Here is a 15,288-nt window from a genome sequence, read left to right on the forward strand (position 1 = left end):
CAACCACAATATTCAAAATCAGTCCGCCTAAAATAAACCCCTAAAGGCCTATTTATTTTTGTAGGCATTACTACATAGATGGGCCCAAAAGTGTCTTGGAATGGTCTAATGAGGGAGCTGAGTTGGGCTCACCTTATGGCTCAACGATGTGCCCAATGTACTCGGTGAGGAATCCTGCTCCTGGCTCCTTGCCTTAGATGGGGAGCTACTGGATCTTTGGGCGGTCTGGGGACCATCTCCCAATCCACTTGGCGATGTGCAAAATGTCTTTAGCTCGCCTAATGAAAATCTTTCCCCTTCGTAGCTCTTGGGGCTATATTGGCGATCTAAGAACCCCACCAAGGAGGTTTGGCGAGTTGCCGAAGTGGAGGTTTGCTCTCTGAATGAAACAATATATCCAATTACTCCTCCTGCTTCGTTAGGCCTCCCACACTCTAAGCTATCATCCAAGCATGATGTTGACCAACTGGGATCTTCTTCAAGGTACATATGTTCCCACGCAAGGCATGGAACTCCCTCATCGTTATCCATACATGCTCAACAACCTCCATTCTAGTGAGCGATCCATCAATACATTGAAGTTCATGAATGGATATCCTTGAGGTAATCTGGATTAGATCAATGACAATAAACGTCTTAACACTAATTATTTTCTCATAATGTTTTATTATGAACGGGACTTTATCCGTATCACAAGTGACAAACCTGGGAACTACAAACAAAGCATGATTCTAATGCAACCATTGCTTCCTAATCAAAACTCCAGAAACTAACGACTATGGAGTTATGGGTTCAAATTCATGATATCTTCTCTGTTTTGTGTTTAGTAATTGTGGCACGTGACATTGAAAATTTTCTCGGGGAATGTTTCTGAGATGATCCAAAGAATTCTGATGTGTTTTGGAGAGACTACATGTGTGGTAGGGTCCATATGGATATTGACATACCATTAAAAAACAAGATGCAAGTTAAGGTTCCTAAAGGGGATGTGATTACTCTGACCTTTAAGTATGAACATCTTGTCACCTTTTTTTTTTGTGGATTAGTAGGTCCTTCAGATAAATATTATTGAGGATTTTATTGTATATCAGGTATAATTCATGAATAATATTTGTTTGGTTCATGGCTAAGATCATTCACTAGAACATTATGTCTCATGGACGGAGCATGGTGGAATTAAGGATCATTTAGGTGTGACTAGAGAAGGTGTATGGGTTGTATCTCTTTGTCTACTTAAGTGAGTCTTAGGATACCTTTTAGTGGAAAATTGCATGCTAGAAAGTATTCCTTGTGAAGTTGAGAAACTTCACTGTAACAGTGAATTAAGTTAATGTAAGGTGACATGGGTTTATTGTAAGGTTCTCTTAAAATGTGATAAATTGCTTATGTGTTTTCTTATGTGTTTCTAAGGTGTTAAATGCTGATCTTATGCTTATGATATGATGTATTAAATCAAAAGATGCATATATCTAATAAATGTCCGTTTTCATGATTTTATGCATTACACCATACTTAGTACACGTGTTTGTACTAATTCCATGCTTTTATCTATCTCTACAGTTCATAGGTGAGGTTCTTATGGGAGCTAAGCTTGGCTTATAAGATCGTTCAAGCAAGTTGAAGTATGCCCTCTTTTGAACCGGGGGCATAGATGTCTTTTATTTCTTTCATTGAAGTATTGTAATAGACTAAGTATTTCTATATTTTTATTGTATAGGTCGTGTCCCAAGTATTCTTGAGTATATGATTTGAAGAAATTAGACTTAGTGCCTATGACTTCGTTTCTCAGGATATTCGCGCAGCAGAAGATCCTGAATTTGAGACTTTCTACACCATTTCACATATGGATTTAATATGAAACATGTTTTATGATATTCGTATAATTGTTTTAAATTTTTCACTACTTTTCATATGTTTATTTGCAATGAACTATATGAAATGGCTTGGACAAGACCTCCAAGAGGTCAAGTACGCCGTTCTATGACCTAAGGAATGCCCTAACTTCTTGGGCATCAGTGTGGGTCGTGACAAGCTTGGTATCAGAGCATTGGTTATGAAAGTTGTCTTAGAAATCAAAAAGTCTCATCAAGTCACGCCTAGTATAGTCTTGACCATAAGTGTGAGTCGGGACACATCTATGGGAGAGAGGCTATAGAATGATAGAGTTTACCTTCTTTTGTACTCCTATGTCGTGCAGTTGAGTGAAAGTTATGAGTACTCTTTTCTTATGGTTTCCTTATGTTATAGGAAGATGAATACGAGGAGGACACCGACTAGGAGAGTTGAGGAGAATGATGTGAATGAGGAGATTCCTCCTCAAGTTGAACAAGTTGAGCACGTTTCTCAAGGTGCTTTAGGTTCTCAAGGTGATCAAGTCCCTATTGGAGGTCAAGGTAATGAGGTTCCGGTGGTTCCCCAGGAAATGAATAATAGGGAGATTGGAGAGACTTTGATTACTTTAGCCCGATCTTTGACTACCATGTGAATACGGGTATTGAACCTAGAGTGAATATTGTGGAGAGAACTATGACATCTAGATTGAGATATTTTGTGAGGATGAATCTCCTATCTTTCTTAGTTCTGAGGTGAGAGAGGATCTCCAAGAGTTCCTGCATGATGTGTACAATGTGTTGAGTGCCATTGGGGTGGCTTCTATGAAGAAGGCAGAGTTAGATTCGTACCAATTGAGGGAGGTTTTTCAAGTATGGTACACTAAGTGGAAATATAATAGGCCGGTTGAGCCTATTGAGTGGGAAGAGTTTAAGGAAGCTTTTCTAGGAAAGTACTTTTCCCATGAGAGGAGTGCGGCGATGGTTAAGGAGTTTATCAATCTCAAGCAAGGAAATATGAGCGTTGAGGAGTACTCTTTGAAGTTCTCTAGGTTGTCTAGGTTTTCTCCTTCCCTTGTGTCTAACCCTAGGGATGACATGAGTAGGTTTGTGACAGGTGTCGCCGACCTAGTGAAAGAAGAATGCCATATGGCCTTGCTACATGATGATATGACCCTAGATAGACTCATGGTGTATGCTCAATAAATTGAGGAGTATAAACTTAGTAGGATTGCTAGAAACTTGAAGAGAAGTGGTTCAAGTGACCAAATTCAACCTAGGTTCAAGAAGAGGGCTCAAACTCAAGATGGACCTAGTGCTCCTAAGGTCAAACTTGAAAAAGGAGGTGGTTCTCAAGGTGGTAACCCTACTTGTGCTACTTGTGGAAAGAAGCATTATGGGGAGTGTCTATTAGGTACTGGGAGTTGCTTTGGATGTGGTAAACTTGGACATAAAGTGAGGGATCGTCCTAATAGAGATGGTAAGCAAGTTACTCCTACTGTTTCGAGCAATGATGTTCCAAAGGCGAAGGCTCGTTTCTATGCACTCCGGACTAGAGGAGCAAAGCTGGATGAGGGTGATGATGATGATGGTAAGTTATTGTGTTTCTTTAGAGTATGAGTTCTTTCAAAGTGGGAGAGTATGGTTAGTAGATGGGCTAGAAGTCATAGTAGTATATTGTTTGTGCATGGTGTTTATAAGTCTTATTGAAATTAAATTTCATTGATTTCTTGCATTGTGTATTTTATGTATGATTATGTTGTAAGATGTATTTATACGATTTTATCTTGCATATTAGCATATTTCCATCATGAGTTGCCTAAATGTTGTATTTTTGAAAAATTTTCATAATTCACTATAGCTTTGGCAGTTTATTGTAAATTTTTTGAAGAATTGACTAATTCATTCTTTAGTAAAAAATTGTTGCAATATGGTTAGAACTGATATGTATGATCGTGATATTGAATATAAAATGTGTTTTTGCAAATTGGAATGAAAGATGTGAGTTTTATGGCATGATGAGTTGTAGAACTTATTCTAGTTTCTTGTTGCATTATGATTCTCTTGATTATGTAAAATTGATTTTTTCTTGATGTTTGTATTGTATAAGGTGTTATGTGATATGTTCATGAGATGCTAATTGAATATCTAGGAAGTGTTCGTTGAGTGAAAAGTGTCATTCGAGGACGAATGTTCTCCAAGTGGAGAAAGTAATACCTCAAAAATGACTTAGGTGAAGCTAAAGCCTAACATATTTTTTCATGTGGATCTAAGGTCATAAATTGGTTTATAATGTGGTATTGAGGCAATGTCTAAAGATTTAGGTGTACTGGAAGTCAAACGTCAAGGGACGACTAAGACGTTCGACGACTAAGTCACCTATGTGTCTCATGTGTTTTCATGTGCCTATATGTGTGTTTCACGAGATAATGAAGTATTTATATGAGTTATTGTAGTGTTTATAGTGTGTTGATTTTCGTTAAGTTTGGAGGTCAAATGTCCAAGAACGTCCATCATGTTTGAAAGGTTTTCCTTGAAACGACCTTGTGTGTCTTTGCATGTTTCGTCCAGTTTTATGTGTTTGTTTTGGATGAAATTGATGTGGGAGGTACTAAAATAGTATATGAACATATTGTGGTTCAAAATGTACAGGAAAACATCCCCAAGGACCATCCAAGGGTCCTTCAGGAAAGACCCATGTTGGTGGACAAAACTGCCCAGGCAGTCCCACCTACGGATGGCAAACGACGGCTCGTGGCCTGGTCGATGCCCCGTTGGTGGAGGGAGCCGATGGGTACTTAGCCTAGGGGCTAACCCATTTTCCAAGCTCTGACCCAATTGACGGAGGACAGGACAGTGTGTTTGTGGACTGATGCCCTGTCGATGGGCAGTCGTCTGTGAGGGTCTATTCCTGCGCAGTTCACTGTAAATGCAAGGGTGAATTTGTAAATTCACCCAAAGTCCAAATAAGAGAAATGATTATTACTTAGGGGTATTTTAGGTATTTTAAGTGGGGTTATAAGTCCTAAATACCTAAGTGAACTCATTCTTCCAAATCAAAACCCCAAAATATCTTAGCAGTTCTCTAGAACTCCATTGAAGCCAAAACTTAAGGAAAAGCTTGGATTGGAGATTTGAGTGGTGATTCTTCATAAATTTCTTGTATTAACATCATTGAGGTATGGTTTTTGATCCTTGAAACTCTATTCATCAAGGAACCAATGTTTATAGTGATGAATTTTCTAAATTGAAATCTATCCAGGGGTTCTTGCAGTAAAGGTTTTAAATCATTAAATATTCATTGAATTTTTGTTAATTATATGAGTAAATTAATCTATGACACCATGTAACTGATGAACCCTAGTTTTTGACTACTTTATGGGTTAAGTGATGTTGACTTAATTCTTAGCTATTGAATGATTTAAGAATTGTATTCAATTGATATATAGATTGTCTTATATTGATAATTATATATTTAATTGACCTAGATAATAATAGTATAGGGTTAATACACACTTATACTAAGTATGGGTTTACGCACACATACACATAAGTACAATGCATGATCAAGGAAAGCTCTTCCTATAACAACATCCCATTTCTTGAAGGCGACGTCACTAGAATTTCCTAATTCGTTATTTGTGAATTATGGTATGAATATGACATATTTTAATGGATTAAAAGCACACAACTCATTTTCTATATCAACATAATACCTTAGAATAATGAGCATAATTTTAGAACCATTCAAGCAAAAATTTTGAAATTTGATGTCCCCTAAACCGAGAGCTCCCTTTTCAACACTTAGTTTATTTTCAGTCTTTTTGTTCTTATTGTTTTGTAATTCAATGATCTCCTTTGATCCTATGTTTTACTTACAAGTGAAATGATTCATTTTAGTCCCATACCTACAATGGAATCAAGTAAGTAATCCGAAGGACTAAGGAAATGATTTAACTACAATTGACATGAGATCTTATTAAGCTAATCTTTAATGGTTATGCCTATAATTGATTCTTTGCATAATATAAGAAATCATTATAAGCCAATATTATTTGGCTATAATCATTTTCATATTGAAATAAGTCATTATAAGCCAATCTTATTTGGCTTGGATCACTTTCATAATAAAATGAGTCATTATGGGCTATGTCCATTATTTGCTGAAAACTTCATTCTTAGCAAGCACTGACGATTGATATTCTTAAGCTCTTACTTTCTTAGCTCACTTAGAACATGCATTTTTTCTTCTTTCTTTCTTACTTTCTTAAAGACATCTTTAGAATTAAGATCATGCGAGCTAACATGAAATCAAGTGTCTGCCCCACACCGAGAAGGGGTGATTCACTGATCAAAGTAAAAATCTAGATAATGTGAGCTATCATGAAATCCAGTGTCTGCCCCACACCAAAAAGGTGTGGTTCACCGGCTAAATTGAAACCAAGTCTAGTGTTCTCCCCACACCAAAAAGAGATGGTTCACGCCTAAAGGTTAATCGAATACTTTCTTTGAGCATTTAACCAACATAGATCATGTGATCTAAGCATGAAATCCAGTGTCTGCCCCACACCGAAAAAGGGTGGTCTCACCGGCCAAAGTGAAACCACATCATACCTAGCTCGCTTAGGTAGAATCCATTGGCTAGTTCCTATGCTGGAAACACAGTTTAAAGACTAGGATATATACGGAGACTACTTATCCACCTTGGTGGTAGACTCATATCATGAGACTTACATGCGCTGGCACAAGCTCATTGCTAGTCTATCGGTGCTTTGCTCAACTTCTTTTTCTATACAACTTTTAGAGTTGACTCAAACATTATGGAAGCTTGTTTCTAGTTATGAGCTTTACCTAACTCTTTGGATAATTGGTCATCCATTTATTTACTTGATTATATGTGAATTTAACCTTACATTATCATCTTGGTGTTAATGAGACTTGTCTCACGATTATTAACACCATCTTATGTGAGTATCTTTGACATAGTTTTCCTAGGTATATTTGAGACTTGTCTCACTTCCTTTAGCACCCCATTCTGGTCACTTTCATAAGTCAAAGACTCTTAATTATGCTATTACTCACCTTAACTCGTTTCATGTCTTTTGGTAGCTTTATACCATTCTTTATAAACGTTAAGAACTTGTTCAAAGTAATTACAATGTTCATAGTTCATTTGGAAAGGGTATGTTGGGAGTTGTACCAATGATAGGCATACCCTTGGTTATGAATTCAAAGTTACATTGGTCATGCTTAATTTGGTTTACATTAGTCATTACCCAATCTTTCCATCATACTTTCAAAGCAATATTGTAAGCCAATTCCTTTCAACTTTTTGGGCAAAACATTTTTAGCCAATTTATTGGCATGAACCAACTTTACTTCAACTATTTTCATGATGTTATCATTAACCAAATCAATTAGTTTCATGAATGTAATATAGTGATTCCTCAACATGTACAAGTCGAAACTTTAACATTTTAACAATAACTAAACTTCATAGCCGATTCATAGTAACTTCATATTATCGAAACACAAGTAAACATTATATCATTCCTTAATTCGTGTAAATAACACTAAAATCATTCGAATCCAATCTATAGGCCTCATTAGTCATTAACGAATCAAGAAACTTAAACATAAAAATAAGTTAGAACCACATACCAACAACATGTTCGAAATTTAGATCTACATAATTATTAGAATCGAGAACAAGGATAACTAGGGAGACGGACGTTCAACAATGTCATTGGGAACAACCCTAGTTTCAAAATTCATGAGTTTTGAAGTTGTTGAAAAGCCTCCTGGAGGAAGAATTCAAGGAGAGAAAACCCATACCTTATGTAGAATTTGACCTACAAAGATCACCTTGCACGAAACATTGAAGTGTACCTTGAAATCACATAAGAGAATCGAGAGAAACTTTTTGTTTTTCCTTTTCGTTTGTTCACGATTTTGCGTCGTGAATCTCTTTATGTTTGAACGTGAGTCTAAGTCTTAGGAACTGATTTTGACTCATTCAACTTAGGCTAATTAAGTAAATTAAATAAATTAATTAGTTAATTACTAAAACTCCCCTCCTAAGTTTACTAAACCTGGGAGACCATTTGAGTTAACCAAAATCTGGAAATTGGCTAGGGTCTTGGCCAAAATTTTAATTTTTTATTAATTAATTAAAATTTTAATTTAATTAATTGAGGGACCTAGGGTAATTAATAAAGTAAGCCTAAGTATTTGGGAGAATAACTAACCGTTTTGGACCATCCTAGGTTAGGTAATAAGTTGTCTCTTTAATTGGTTACTAAGTTAGTGTCACCCGGTTAAGTCTTAGATTGTCGGGTGCGTTAATTGGTTTATTATGACTAGTCCTAGGTTAGTTAGCTAGTTAGTTCAGTTAGTTAGAGTCTAGAGCTTTTTAGGGACTTAGGCCCCACATGGAATGACCTTTGCACACGCCTGCCCCCTAACTAGCCTAATCGAATTCGGTTAGGGTGGTCCCTCCCTTGGCCGCTTCTTCACATGTGCTTGCTCATGTATTTCTTGTACTTTCCTAACTAACTATTCATGATAGTTCATTTGTAATGTTTACCTATTGTCCCAAGGATGCTCACTATGTCCTTGGGCACTACTTAATCTACATGCCCATTTTAATTAGTCATATGCTATGGTGCCTAGGCTTGACACATGGATGCCTCCCACTTACTTGCAAATCCTAGAAAATAAATGTTTTTGGTTTAGGGTCTTCATTGCAGGTACATTTATCGGAAAAGCTTGTTAATACATAGAAAATTGGCTAACACCCTTTAAGTCAATATTTTCTAATATGTCCAATATTTCTAAATATTGGGCATTGAGATATCTATGTACCCACAATAACTATTTTTAAAAATTTATAGTCTCTTCACTAGACGAGTACATTTTTTGGAATGTTACAGGAATAGCCATAAAGAAAGCAATACCAACCCTTGTTTGCAAGTCTATCTAACATCTGACCCATGAATGGCATGGGGTAATGGTTCTTCTCTGTCCAAGCATTCAAGTCTCGGTAGCATCCAAACTCCCCAACCGGTCACTAGCCGCATCAAAACAAGCTTGTTCCCTTAATTAGGTACCACAGTCATCCCATTCTTTTTTGGCACACACTGAACATGACACACCCAATTGTTGTCAGCAATAGGATAAATGACCCCAGCATCCAACCACTTGGATTTTGTGGGAACAAATACCAGAAGGGATCACAATAATATCCACAATAGTTCAACCAATGGTTTGTTTGAACCTCTTCAACACCGTCAGGAAGAACTCCACCTATTGCCCGCTCAACTCTGATGCAATAATTACCGACAAAGTGTCATATCTATCCAAAACACATACCTCAGATGAGGTGGAAGGTCCTTAAACTCTAATGTTTGGTCCTTCACAATAGATTGTCTCGCAGGTGGAGACTCGTGATGCTTCATATCCAACTCCAATTTCCTTGGTTTGGTTCATTTCGTTCAAGTGCACCCACCGAAGAACCATACTCTTCAGTACCATCATTTTCAAAATCATGATGACCGCTGCTAGTGCCTCAACACCTAGCCGCTCTTCAATTTGCACTTCGGATACACTCTCAACTTTGTAGGATATAACATATACCATTTGGACCTCACCACTCTACTTCGTGGACCTAGAGATATTGAAAGTTGCTTTCTTATTATTCAACCTAAACTTTATCTGCCCTTTTTCATATCGTCTAGTGCACGCCCAATGGCAAGGAATGATCTTCCAAGAATAATAGGAACCTCAAAATCAACCTCACAGTCAAGAATCACAAAATCGGCCGGAAAAATGAACGACTCCACTTTTAAAAGAACATTATAGAGTATACCTATGGGCCTCTTCACAGTTCGATTGGCCATCAGTAACCTCATCATAGTAAGCTTTGTGTCTCCCAAACCGAACTTCTTGTAAATGGACAATGTTATGAGGTTTATGTTCTCTCCAAGATCATACAACGCCTTAGTGAAGTGCAGCAACCCTATCGTACATGGAATATGGAAGGTGTCCGGATCCTCTTTCTTCTTCACAAGAGACCTTGTAGAAATATCACTATAATGCTGCATTTTTTCACCATCCTCAAAACTCACCGACCTATTCTTTGTCACCATTTCTTTCATAAACTTAGCACAACCAGGAATTTTCTCCAAAGCTTCTATCAATGAAACGTTGATGGAAATTTGGTTAAACATAGTGATAAACTGGTAATACATAACATCCTTTGTTTTCTTCACTAATATCTGTGGAAATAGTGGTGAAGGTCTAGAAATGTGAACCACTTTATGAGATAATTTTGATACTTTTGTTGTTGCATCCTCCAACTCTCCACTAGCTTCTGCTACATCATCTCCCTTTCTCACATCATATTCTACTACAGATGACATAGGTGGATCGATGTTCTGCTTACCTCCTCGATTACTACTCATCATCCAGTGGAGGTGGTTTCTCCAAATAGTTCATCACATTCACCTTTTCTCTGACTCCGCTCACATGCTCAAACACCAAACCTAATACATTTCTCATTTGCTCTATCTCCGTGAAGGTGTTTCTCCCAATATCTGACATTCTGGTGCTCCAAGCCTTATTATTGTGAGATATCTTTTCCAACTTCTCTACAATCTCTGCATATGTGCATTCCCCAATAGAGACACCTAATAGTATCAAGCACTGCTTTGTTGTTGTCATTTTTACCTCTATAAAAGTACTCCTTCAGTGAATCATCATCAATGTAATGGTTTAGGACACCCCTCATGTATGTAGTAAATCTTTCCCAAGAGCTACTCACCGACTCCCCAGGTAATCCACAAAGTTATTTACCTTATACTTGTGGTTGAGCTTCTTGGAAACTGGATAGTATCGCTCTAAGAACACATCTCTCAACTGATACCAAGTGTGGATTGAGTTGTACGACAACTCAGTGAACCATATAGAAGCATCTCCTGTAAGTAATAAAGGAAACACTTGAAACCCAATAACATTAATATCCATATTTGGTATACCCACATAACTTTTGCACACCGATATCAGCTTGGCTATATGCGCATGTCGATCTTATTATGGCATTCCCAAAAACCAGCCCCTGCTGGTGAACATATGCATCAAGCTACCTGTCACCACGAAAGTGTGCCCAAGGGGCAATGGGGGTAGGACAAGAGGTCCATCAAAGTATGCAATGTTCACATTACCCCTGTACTAATCCTGAAGTCGTGGGGCTGCTGGATGTTGCACCATAAGGGCATTACCTGAAGTCGTGGGGCTGCTGGAGGTTGCACCCTCAAGGAATGACCTAACTTATTCTCAATGTGTGCCAGGTTGTGTGCCTGAACTAGTAATGGAGGCTGATTGCCTGCTCCATCGCCTAGATTTCCTCTATGAGGGTTAACTGGAACCCCATGGTTGTCCATTCTTCTCAAAGCTCGATTTAGTTAGGGATCGCATGGAGTGAGTGGATGCACTAGAACTAGACACGAGAGAGACAAAAACAAAAAAGAAAAAAAGTAAAATTTGGAAATAGTTGACTAAATATCAATAATGTAATTAAAATTAATCTAAAAACTAGATTCCCTTGCAGCGACGCCAAAATTTGATAATATCAAATTATACCTCCCTAATGAAGCATAAGTGATCGTTATCAAGTAGACAACCCAAGTAGTAGGTTGGAGTCGATCCCACGAGGAAAATAGTTTAGACTTAATTTTAACTCACGATTATATCTATCAAGGCAATATCATTCCAAAGCAAGTAGGTAAAGGTTGGGGGGGGGGTTGTGAAACAAATTCCTTAAACAGTGTAATTAGCAGCTGATTAATAATAAACTTTGGTTTTATCAAGATGAGAAAGTAACTAGGGTATATGTGTTTACCACAGGTTCATAACACATTATTCCTACCAATATCAATCAATTTCTAGTGTATTACATGCGAAGTGATAAGTTATATATGTATAAATTATTAGTCCGACATCTAGATAATTTCACTCGGCACCTTGGTGCGGCTACGTATGTACAATTTACTAACGCTTACCATTATCTCATATTACACATCATAGTCGATTTATGTCTTAGTTATTACTTTGCACCAATCGACACTAGCCTATTAGATAGTATCACACTAAATCTATGTTTATAATTCTTTTTTATTAACTACCTCCTTGGTCTGGCAAGTAGAAACACAGTAAGTTCTAACATTGGCCACCATTAAAAAGACTTCTAAATGAAAGAATTATCAATGCATGCAATAACACTATTCAAGAATTGCTTAATTACTAGGATTACTTTGTTAATTACCACAACTCTAGTTTTGGATTTAGTTACCCATGCTATAAAGATCACAATTCATATTTTTAGATGAAGAAATCATGAACTTACTAAACAAGTAGAATAAACCCTGAAATCCAAATTGAAATTGCAAGAAAATTCCTTCAAACCGAATCCAGAAATCAATTAATTGCTAAAGTTTCAACAACCATTCTCCAATACACAAACTAGAACAAAAGTATTAGTATCTAACCCATAAATGAGGTTTTAATACCATGTATATATAAATCATAGTCCTAAAGAAAAATCAATTCAAATAAGGAAAGTCATTCAGGTACGCAACATCGAACCAACTAATAGACCATCGATCAATCGACGATTTGTAAACTGTTTCCATCAGTCAGGCCTTAGAATTATTTCTCCTCTCCACATTGCACCCTCTCTGAATCAAACAACGGACCAACACTACAGTCCATCTATCCATTTACGCGCCGTCGATGCCCCTCAATAGCTCCATACTTAGAATCTTCAAAAATCAGGTACTGGAACCTTCTCTTAACAAAACGACGGTTCACCAGTACGGTTCGTCGATCAATCGATGGACCGTCAGTGTCTCTTGTGGTTCCACATTTAGTAAGACTTCCATGGTTTTCCTTCAATGTCCTGAGCTGCTCATCTATGGTTACCACCTACAGTCCATCGATTGAATGACGGACCGTTGATTGCCTCCATAGGTCTGGTTCTACACTATTTTCAGATGTTTTCTTTTATTGTCCCCTAAACATCTCTCGTGCAAAATAAGACACGAAACTTGTTAAACACACTACAAAAAGGTTTTCAACAAACACAACTCTTAAGTAAAATGCATTATACATGTCGTGAAATCATGACACAGCAAGCCTAAAGGAAGCGGATTAAAAAGAAGATGAAATGAGAAGTTGGCGCTTCGCCAGCTACTTCCGCGAAGTGGAGTTATTCCTCCCAATGTTACAACATGCATGGATGATGAAGTCAAATCACAAACGACAACGAACTAGAAAAAAGGTGAATTTCCGAATCACTTGGCGGTTCACGGCTAAATTCGCCGAACGGATTCGTCAGCAGTTAATCTGAAGTCTATATATACTATTTTTTTTAAGGGTCCAAACATTATTACTCTCTCCGTTTCAAAAAGAATTTGTCTATTTCGTTTTTAGTTTGTTCCAAAAAGAATGTCTCCTTTCCTTTTTTGGAAATACTTTAACTTTAACTTTCCACGTGGTATGTTTAACACCACAAGATTAAAGGTCATTTTGGTACATTTAACATAACTTTAATTTAGAACCACAAGATTAAAAAGTCTCTTTCTTTTCTTAAACTCTGTTCCAAGTCAAACTAGGACATCCTTTTTGAAACGGAGGGAGTACTACTTTTCACTTTTAGAACTCTAGTTTTTATTTTTTTTCTCAAGTTTTGAGTGGGTTTTGTGGGAGACTAGAAGAAAGAAGTTCTTCTTCCTCAAATCGGAAGTGGGTCTTCTCAATTCTTCTTCCTTTTGCCCATATTAAGGTTTAATTTATTATACCCGTTTGATTTCTTTATCATTTTAGGTGTATTTTATTATTGCTTGATGTGTGGCTAAAATCCCTCCATTCTTGGGGTGTGATTTAGCAACTATGTGTTAATATTATTATTGGGTCTTACTTTCTTGTAGGATTAGATGCATTTTATTGGTGATATCACCTAGTAATTGTTGTTTAACTTAATGGGTTTGTAGTTTCAAATACAACACCACCTATTTGTTTTCGGATTGCTCGAGAGAGAGGTCGCTAAACCAAAACCGCTAGATTGATATCCTAAGGAGTGAAGTGGCAAGAGGCTCAGCCTAAGAGGGTGAACCCCTAGTTTCATGTCCAAGCACCTTTCATCGAAAGAGCGGGTGTGGATAAGGTGTAGGATGGACATATTAGACGACTGGGTGTCCAAGAGGAACCCATTTGATATGGCGTAAGTTGCTAGCAAAAGAAACTTACTTTCACTTAAAACTTAGCCTAAATACCATTATTTTGCTAATTTTCCTATCACAAGCATGTACCATTTATTTTACGTCAACATATATTGTTGTCACACTAAAGAACTTTCCCCCACAATTGACCTCCCTTTATTTTACTCATTTTTACTACTTGTGAAAAAACTCATTTTGATATTTGTCACTTCGAAGTGACAACTTGCATTTATGTTATTTTATTTGATAATTTCTTATGATATTACTATTCATAACGAAATTCTAGTTAGCTACTATTTTCACTACCACTCCCTTGCGACATGAACCCAACCCTTGGTTGGGTTACTATACTCGTTTCGATTCGTAGACACTTAGACTTACGCTAGTGTTGTTGATCATGAAATATCCCACAAAAATAACGCATCACACACTTCCATATATGGGATGAACCCTTCTTATTTAAGAAGAGACATGATTAGATGGTGAGAAGGTGTGTAGCTGAAAAGGAGGAAGTACAATTGTTGGAGAGTTGTCTCTTTGTCCTATGGTGGACACCATAAAGGTGAACACACTACACAAAAGGTATTGCAATCTAGTTTCTTTTGGCCTACTCCATGTAAATATACTGCTATGTTTGGGTAGGGTTGTGATATTCTAGAAGGCTTGAGATGCCATTGAACAATATACTGGAAGTTTACATTTTGACATATGGGGGATTGAATTCATGGGACCATTCGCATCGTCCCGTGGAAATCAATACATCTTAGTGGTAGTGGACTACTTTTCCAAGTGGGTTGAAGCAGTTGCAGTGATGGAGGTACTCACTTTATTAACACTCTAGTGTGAAATTTGTTGGCCTAATATGGGGTGAGACACAAGGTAGCTACAACTTACTATCCCTAAATTAGTGGGCAAGTGGAAGTGTCTAATAGAGAAGTGAGAAGATAATCCAAAAGACTGTGAATGCCAAAACAAATTAGGCTAAAAATTTAGATGATGCTTTGTGGCATACCAAACTATATACAAAACACCAGTGTGGACTTCTCCTTATCCAATGATGTTTGGGAAAGAAAACATGTCACCTCATAGTTGAATTGGAGCGAAAGGCTTAATGGGCAATCAAAAAGTTGAATTTTGATGCTGAATTAGCTGGAAAAAGAAGGATAACACAATTGCATGAGTTA

This window comes from Solanum pennellii, chromosome 6 (assembly GCF_001406875.1).
Source record: "Solanum pennellii chromosome 6, SPENNV200".
Classification (NCBI taxonomy): Eukaryota; Viridiplantae; Streptophyta; class Magnoliopsida; order Solanales; family Solanaceae; genus Solanum; species Solanum pennellii.